Genomic DNA, 9,522 nt, shown 5'->3' with positions numbered 1-9,522 from the left:
GGCGACTGAGCTGCACCTCTCCGTGAGGCAGCCCCCCATGTGGGTGAAGGATGGAGTCCTGTACAATGTGGTCCAGACTACTTGACCAGTAAGACCTCTTGCCGCCTGCCCAACACAGAGGGACTCTGAGCTGCAGTGGGAGAGAGGCACCAGGGCCACCTCGGGCCCATCAGCATGGGCTGCTCAGTGCTGAGGCTGACCCACGGGGCCTCACCTGGCTTCACCCCCACCCCAGGATTGTGTGTGGCTGACAGCAAGGACAGGAGCCAGCCCCACGTTGCAGCCTGTCAGCAGGCAGCTGAGGCAAGAGCAGCACAGCAAGCTCTGCATGCACACAGCAAGAAAGTGCCTAGAAGGTAAGCTGCAACAGTTCCCTGGGCCAGTGCAGCTTTCTGTGAAACAGCTGCATCAAGTGATGTCTGAAAATCCCTGTGCTGTGTCTGCTCCCCTACCACCACAAAGTCCCTGTGTCCGCTTCCTCGAGCCCAAACCCCTCATCCATATGGACCAAGTGAAGCAGAAGAAGCGTGGGGCATCCATTGCGTGCCCTGAGGCCTCCAGGACAGCACACTCCCAGCCTGTGCCTGTCTATTTTCACAGCCCTGAGGCCACGTTTATGCCTGAGGAGCAGCGTGAGGCCCTGGAGCAGCACATTCGTGCCAAGAAGCTTCAGATCCTTGAGAGACGTCTGCGCATGAAGCGTCCATCTGAATCAGCTGTGCCCCAGGAGGAGGGTGGCAGGGCAGCCCTAAGGAGCAGCGCCCTGCCCAGCACACCCTGCAAAGCTACAAAGAAATTGAGCACCTCCCGGAACCACGGATCCCAGCAGCCAGACTCCGCTGAGGCAGTGCCTAAGAGCAAGTGGCAGAACCTGTGGGAACTCTACTCTGCCCTGCAGGACAAGGCCCACGGTCACAAGTGTCAAGCGAGGAAAGGAGTGACAGAGGATGAGGGGCCAGGCAGCTCACTCCTCCAGTCCAAATAAATCCTCATCCTAGCCCCGGGGTGGGAGTCATGCCCTGTTTGTGAAGCACCATCAGACTTCTGTTGGGCTGTGCCTGCAGGCTGGAGGGGGGTGGCAGGGAAGGGGTGTCCCTGGGCAGGGGGCTTGCCCAATAATCCAGCGTGAATTCACCCATTCCTCTCTTAATTCAGGGGTATTCTGACACTGGCCGATGGAATGGCTGCTAGCGATCTTGGGAGCAGATTGAGCAAATCCAAGGTTACCGCTGCGTCCCAGTATTGGAAGTCAGAACGGACGTGCTGATGAGTGTATAAGAAGCAGGAGAAGGGTAAGAGGGCCTCTCAGAATTTTGACAAGGTTCCCTGGGTAACATCTGCAGCTGCTGGAGGGATATTAATGGGAGTGTTAAGAATTGTATGTCTTATTTGTAGATGGCTGGGTATCTCATGTTGAAAGCATTTGTGTAAGTGTATGTGTTTGAGACAAAGTCTTGTTGTGAAGTGAGTTAATCCACGAGGAACACGAATCCACGAGAGATGATACAGACAAGTTTGGTTATTGTTTTAAGTGATATATTCTTGTGGTATGATTGAGAAGTGTAAGGGGCCTCTCTGTGTGATTGCATGATTGTGCAATTGTCTTGGGCACATCTGAAAAGAGACAGGCTCCATCCTCTCGGCATCCTCCCCTTAGAAATTTAAACACATTGATAAGGTTTCTCCTCAGTCTTCTATTTTCCAGTATAATGAGGCCCAGCTCTACCAGCCTATCCTTGTACAACAGGTGCTGCTGTCATTTAATCATCTTTGTAGCTCTCCTCTGGACTCACTCCAGTAGTTCTATGTCCCTGTTGTACTGGGGGCACCGGAATAGGGTCCTCATTGATGGTGGTTGCAGCACTGAACTTTTCAGAGTTCATGCAGTGTTTAGACAATGCTCTCAGACATTCGGTTTGGTTGTTTGGTCCTCTCTGGAGCCAGGAATCAGACTCAATGTTCCAGGTGGGTCCCCTCCAACTTGGGATATTCTGTGAATCTATGGAAGTGTGAAGTTCTGTATGGAGAGTGTTACTGGTTTCCCCATGCTTCTGGTGGTGCTACTGGAAGACTGTAATTTGTGGTCTCTCACAGACATGCCACGATCAGCCTTTGTCTGGACTGTTGTTTGTTCTGCTGCTGTTCCTGCAGCCACTTTGGCCTTGCCAGGAACAGCTGAAGAGGCCATGGACAATGCATAAGGCCATAGTAATTCCTTTTCTCTGCTTGCCTGCCCCTCACCCTTCCAAAAGAAGCTGTGGCTGTTGTCTTCTCAGGGCTGAAAAGGGCTGTTTCTGTATTTTGAAGTACAGGAGGTTTCTGTAACAACCCACTCCTGTCAGGCAGCCCTCTATCTGCTAGGAGAATGCGCTCATGCACAATTCAGTCTGTTTGTGGAGGCCGGCTGGAGGAGCTGACCCCAGAGTGTGGCCCCCTTGATTCCTCTTTCCTTTCTTGTAATCCTGAATCTCCATCTTGAATGTTTTGGGTGCCTCAGGCCCTGCGGTTCTGTGTGGAGAGTCCTATTGGTTTCATCAAGCCCAAGCTCTCCTCCTCCCTGTGCTATGATTATGTGCATAAAATGGCAGCAGGCCATCACTCAGCAGAGGTAAAGCTGATGAAAATGGCCAAGAGAGAAAGACTAGAATGAAAGAGAACTTTCAAAAGGAGAAGAGCCACTCTTTAGTGTACAAAGGCAGCCTGCAGAGTGAGGAAAAGCTGCAGTCTTGCCTGAAGTGCAGGCTTTGGAAAGGAAGCAGCAAGAAGGGGCTGCCTGAGTGTGTGGGTCGGTCCCGCCAGGCCTGCAGAGATGGCATTACTGGCCCATGACACCAGCCCTTAATGAAGCCCTTCGTTAAGTGCTCATTTTAGCAGAAGTCGAGCAGTTGTGCTGAGGATTGTGCCATCAAGTGGGACCAAAAGTAATAAAGAGCTCCTTCCCAGCTTAGGGGGGGCTGAGAGGAGGCCTCATGGCGGCCTGCAGCTCCCTCACGAGGGGAGCGGAGGGGCAGGCGCTGAACTCTGCTCTCTGGGGACAGCAACAGGACCCGAGGGAACAGCTTGGAGTTGTGACAGGGTTGTATAGGACAACAGGTTGTACAGGGTTGTGACAGTTGTGTGGTCAGGCTGTCTGTTTGGAAATTGGGGTTGGGAAGCAGGCTCCGTGGTTAGCAGTGGAATCCCTTCCTTATCACTGCAAGATGTGCACATCTTATTCTACTTCTTTCCAAAGGCAGAGTCCAAATGTCTGATTCTTGTGTGATTCACTGGGGCCTCATAATTGCCAGCTGTATAGGGACTACACTGTAATGGTTTCTGGTTTATGAGGGTTTCTCAAAAACAGCAGTTCAGCCTGAGACACCAGGACAAGCAGTGGGCTCAGGTGGTCTCACCAGAACGAGTGTCACTGTGCAAGGGACAGCTCCATCACTGAAAACAGGGTCTGGTGATAAGCAAAGTGGTTGGGGACAAAAAAAGTGCCTGAAAGCATGTGCTTTAGAAAGGTGTTAGAGGATGAATCCCAAACTGGTCCACGGAGAATTGGACACCACTGGTGGTTCAGCAGAGTATCCAGATGCAAGTGAGAAGGTGGGATGTATATAAAATTTTGGACTCTTGTGGGATATATGCATGGCTGACCACAGAAACGATGAGGAAGAAGACATACTTTATTACCAAAACAGATCCTTTTAAGTCTTTTTTTTTTTTTTTCCAGAAATGAATGAAAATCCTGTTGTGCAAAATACAGAAAGGGAGGCAATATCTGTATCCACTGCTTGGGAAGATGCAAGGAAGGCTGTAAAATGTTTTCCAGTTTATCAGGCATGAGAGAGGATGACATACGCTCAGGGCAAATATTTTAAAAGTAGCAGCCCAGATAAATTGTACCCAAGAGCCCTGAAAGAATGGGTTGAGGGATCTTAGCAGCAGTGGTATTTATTTCTTATACAACTGGAATTTCCCTGGATGGAGATGCTGTGGCAGACAAGCATCTGCTGGGTATCTCCCTGCTCAGGCATCCGTGTCCCCCTGAGCACGGAACATCCTTCATGAGAGTCAGGCACAGAGGGATAGCATGGCTCTCACTACAAGTGTCTTACAAGAAGAGTGCAAAAGCACTGCTTGTGCTTTCTAGGAAAAGCCAAAGCAAAGCAAAGCCTGTGCAACTCCCACATGAGGTTTTTAAGGAGGATTGGGAGCACAATCCATGCAAAGGGGCCCCTCTCTGCTGTGCTCCCCACCTCTGCCTCCTCCTCCAACCCCAGGTTGGCAAATAAATGTGAGCTGCTGTGGAGAGAGATCACTTCTCCCCAGACAAAGGGTAGCCCTGGAGCTTGCTGCTGGAAGAGAGCATCTCCTTGTGGTGTGTATATGGACCTGACATTACACGGGTACAGTTCTCCTCTTGTTTGAGGCCATTCAGAGGGCACGTGCCAATCACCAGCCATCTAAACTGCCCTCCACAAAGAGGACATTCTAATATTACTTACCTTCATTCTAATATTGATTAGCTGCTGTTTCTTGACAATCTATCTCACAAAACCACGTGCTTTGTACAGCATAGCTTCCAAGTTGCTTCTCCCAGCCAGCAGCTTTTTGCATGTTCTTTGACATTTGCATAATCTAAACTCTGAGATCTCTCGTAATCTTGTTTGCAAACTGTGCTTCTATTACTTGTTCTTCCCTTTGCTATGGGGAGGGTATTATGGATGCCCTAGGAAGTGTACCAGTGGCAGGGATCCCTGTGGCAGTTTGGGGATTCCAAGTTGTCCTGGCTTGAATCATGGCAGGGGGTGATTTGAGGAGGGCATGTGTACCCTGGGCATCATCATCAACACCCATCAGCCTGTTCCTCTGGAACCAGTTCTGGGCATGATAACATTCAACATAATGGAAAATGAGTATTAAAGGGGTGAAGATGAAATCTGTAGGCACAAAGAGGCAAGGAAGGAGTTATACCGTTTAAAGGACGGGGCTGTCACACAGCTGCCAGCAAAGCTCCAGTCTGCGGTTATGCAGGAGGTGTGAAAAGCTGATCTGATGGCTCCCTCTGGCTGTAGGCTACGGGAATCTGTGGAAAATGCATCCTGGAGCTGCTCCATTCCTACAGACATCAAAGGAGCTGGGGAATCTCTTTGTTTTCTGGAGCTGTGGTCTGCAAAAGGCCTCCTCCACCTCTTCGTCCTAGCAGTTTTGGGGCAAAGCGCAATCAAGGGGGTGGTGCTGATCTGGGCATCATCCAGAAACTGAGGGCGCACAGGAGCTGTTGGATCCTCATTTCACACTGGTCTGAGCAATAGCCTCGGCAATGTGTTTGGCTTGCTAAAAGGCAGAAAGTCTCAGCTCTTTCCTTTCAACCCTAGGGGGTAATCATCCTCCTTTTCCCAGCTCTCATTATACCACAGCTTGGTGCTGCACCAAAGTTTGGGCTCCCACAGGAGAGACATTGAATAAGCAGGAGAGAGTTCAGTGGAGCCCACTGAGATGGTGGGTTCTGGAGCTAATGCCTTGTATGTGAGGAGCTGGGCTTGTCCTGCCTTGAGAAGGGATGGCTTTGAGGGGACCTGGGAGCAGACCCCAACACTTATGGGGAGATTATTGAGAAGGTGGAGCCAGGCTGTAAACGGAGGTGCACAAGAGGGGGAGGAGAAAGTGGTCTAGCTTAAAACCTGGGGAGGTTTTTCACCACAAAAACAGTCAGCCGCCAGGAGAGGGACTCAGAGAGTTTATGTGATCTCTGACCTTGGAGGTTTTCAAGACCTAGATACACAAAGTCCTGAGCAGCCTGGTTTGATGCCACTGCTGCTTTGGGTAGGAGACAGGGCTAGAGACCTCTGTGCTGGATAGATATGTAATACTGTGAAAGGAGTGTGAGGAAGCCGGGGAAACCAGTAGCTGAAAATGGTTTTGGCCAAATGGAGCCTGAAAGAGGGATGGGGGAAGGCTGGAGAAAATGACTGCTGGTGCCTGGTGTGAGCCTGGAGGCAAGCTGGTCGTGGCAAGGGCCTGCCTGAGGCACAGGGCTGGTGAAGGAGAGCAGGACCAAATAGCCTGGGGAGACAAACACAGTCATACAAGACATAAAGTTAGATCTGAGCATTTCCATCTAGATTCAAACTCATCCCAACCTGCGCTTCTGCTAGCTCCAAAGGAAAGGGGAAATTAACGGAGCTGTTTGGAAAGCATTTGTAAATGATTTGGGCTGGTGTGGCCACGAGCCCACGGGGAGGGCAGTGAGGAGGGGGTAGCTGCTGAGTTTGGATGAACTGACAAACATGCACAGGAAGGCCACCGAGTGCCTTGGCCCTCTGGCAGAGAGGAGCACTCTCACCCTTAGCCAGCACCACGATATCCTCTGGCCCTCAGGGACAGTCCCTGCCTCTCACCCCACCCCTGTGCATCTAGTTTGCCTCAGGCTGGTCTATCTCAAAAGCACACGAGGGAGTGTCTGTGTTATTTATCAGCCCATGCGGTGATGTTCCAGCAATGTCACTGCAGCCCAAGTGGTGCTCCAGGAGGATGCAGCCACTCCAGTGTCTCTGGTAATAAATCAGGAGATGCCAATGGGAGAGACCTTTCTGAAGCAATACACAGCCCCTGGTTTTGTGGTGGAGGTGGCAGGAGACCCGTGGCTGCAGCTTGGGAGAAACCAGAAGGAAAGGAACAAGCTGGAACTTGACTGCAGTTTCCCTCTGCTCAGCAGCGGCTGCTGCTGTCTCACAAAATTGAGAAATTGGCTGTGTGTGCTTTCCCCTTGCTCCTTTTATCTTCCCTTCCCGCTCATCCATCGACAGTCACCCAAAAAGTTTCTCTATCTGGTTATGTCCCTGTGATTTTCTGGGATGCTTTTCTCCTCATGACTAATGAGAAATACTCCCCCTCTCGTCAAGGTTGATGGCAAGGACATTGTCGGTGCTGCAGGTTCCTGGGGTCCCCTGCTCTGTGCTGGGCTCCCAGTGCTCCCCTGGCAGCTCCTCTGGCTGGAAAGCCCCTGCTTATCTCCCACCTGCTTTTCAGTAACATGCTCATTCCCCACTTCCCCCCTCAATCATCCATTCCTCCCCCCCCCCAAAAAAAAAAAAAGGAAAATTGAAAATACTTTTCCTATTTCTTCCTCCACTTGTGCTCCTCCGTAAAATTAATTGCGCTGTTTATTTGTTTCAAAATCTCCTCTCTGTAAGTCTGAGCAATCGTTCTGCTTTAACTGTCCTCGGATTTTGAGGACAAGCTGTCCTGTTTGTGTTATCGGCAAAAGCTCGAGGCTGTCGTGCCTGGAAGGCTTCGCCCTGGGAATGGCCCGCCGTGCCGAGAAAGGGATGGATGGGATCTTCTCTAGCGGGATGCCACAGACGGGACAGACAGCAGGCCCCCGCATCCAGGTCGTTCAGATCCCTGCTCCCACAGCTATCGCTGGCCCTCCTCACCCTGCGCCCTGCCAAAATCCAGGCGTGTTTAGCCTGAGCTTTTTGCTTTGCAGCAGTGCAAGCGTTGCCTGTTGCCTTCAAAATTGTGTGCTGGCAGGGGATGAGGTTCTGGTGTGGCTGCCGGTGTTGCCAAATGCCTGCAGCCATTTGAGCCTGCTGGTAAATCTCCCCAGCTTGTGTTGTGCTGGCTGTGGGGAGAATGAGGGAGCTGCTGGCAGGGAAGGGAAGGAGAGGGGGACAGACCACCCCATACAATTCACCTGGGGTGAATTCACCTGCCCAGGCTTGGTGGGTCTGTGCATGGCCAGGGAAATGGGCTGTGTGCTCTGCTCTGCTCCTGTCCCCATGCTGGTACATCTGGTGGGAGCCACCCTGTTTCCTCAGATCACACGAGCATCACAGCAGTGTGTTTTAGCCCCCTGCCATGCTCTTGCAGGTATAGTGTCTGAGAAAATCTCTTCCCTGCCTCAAAAGCAGTAATACTGGGGGACCTTCCCCACCACCAAACAGCACATTTCGGCCACGAGCCCCTTTTAGGGGAGCATTTGGCTTCTCTCTCAGCTCCCATCCCCTGGGACTCGGTGCTGAACTGCTGGGAAGGGTCATGTTTGTCAACTGCCCATCACTCACTGCAGTCAGCCAGGGCCTCCTTCTTTCCTAGTGCAGCCAGCTGCAAGCTGCTTGCTTTGTACGGGGCTGCAAATGGGCTGGGGGTTCAAAGCGATCCCTCAAGCTTGTTCGCCGAGGGAGGACGACCTGTTTACTTTGACAGGGACAGCGGCTTGCTCAGTGGGTGGCTGCAGAAACCTCAGCACACAGCTGGACAGACACAGGGTGGCTTATCTGGCTTATTTGTCATGTTGGCCTGGAGTCTCCCGGCCATGAGAGATCGAAGGATACAAAATCTGGAGTCAATCTGCTCGTGTACAGCTCCAGCCAGCATCTACTGCCTGCGGCTGTAGGGTTGGGAGGGACAACACGAGGACACAGGGCTCTGATGGGGCTCCTCTCTGCCCAGGCTGGCCTCTCAGCCTGGCTCTGCAGGCTTCTTGTGGACACAGGAGACAATGAAATCCAGGCTCTGTGCTGGGAAGCATCACAGATGTCAGTCTCCTCTCCAGCAGCTCCAGGTTTCTTTTTCCCACCCTCACTGCCCCCCTTAGTTTCCCCCTTGAGGGACCTGTACCCAGTGGCCCTGGGGCTTGCAGCATCCCTAAGCTGGTGGCTAGAAACATCTGGGTTAGCACTGAGCCCTTCCTGGGAATTCCCTGCATGGATGCCACAGGTTTGCTAGCTCGTGTGTTTTTGTGCCGGAGTGCTGACAAGAGCTGCTTGCAGAAACAGGCTGGAACTGTTTGCAAACCTTCCAGGCTGGGTCTTTGCCTTAATCTCTGTGATTAGCTCAAATGGAAAGGAACAGCTGGGCAGCTGGGGAGCCTGGGAAGTGGGACAAACACATGTGAAATCCAAAGCTTCCCAGAAATTGCTCTATATTGAATTTAGTGCTGAGAGACTGGAAGGTCAGCTTTTTAGGGGGATATCCTCGGAGTGGGAGAGAGGTGCAGACCTGGGTAGCAGCTCACGGGGTGCATATCCTGGCTATGCCATGAGGATGGAAGAAGGCATGGGTGCTGCATCTTCCCTCGTTTCTTCTTCCTCTGGGCCTCTGCTTACGCTGTTTGGAGTTCAGGGCTGGAGAAACCACTGGGCAGTTCAGTCTTAGCCCTGTGCAGACTACAGAGATTGTGAGATGGCTCTGGTGGCAGGGAGGCATTGGTGCCTGTGTGGAGACCCACGAGGGATGCTGCTGATCCACCCAGTCCTCCCAGGCTCACTGTGGCCCAGGCTGCAGGTCCCCAGAGGTAGCTTTCTGCACCCAGCTCTTCCCGGGCAGCTTGGGGCCAGCTTGCTGGGACCTCTCATGGACAAGGAACCGTGTGTGTCCAGGGCTTGCACCTCTTCAGGGTTCTTCAAGATGCATCTCCCGTTGTACCTGTGAGGGCACCAGGGAGCTCCTGATGGGTTTGGGAATAGCGACAACCATGCAGAGGAAGACAAGCTGGAAACCTTTGCTGCAGGGTGGCCAGTGGCCACAGAT

This window comes from Aythya fuligula, chromosome Z (genome assembly GCF_009819795.1).
Source record: "Aythya fuligula isolate bAytFul2 chromosome Z, bAytFul2.pri, whole genome shotgun sequence".
Lineage (NCBI taxonomy): Eukaryota > Metazoa > Chordata > Aves > Anseriformes > Anatidae > Aythya > Aythya fuligula.
The sequence above is the reverse complement of the archived record's forward strand: the minus strand, read 5'-3'. Positions refer to the sequence as shown.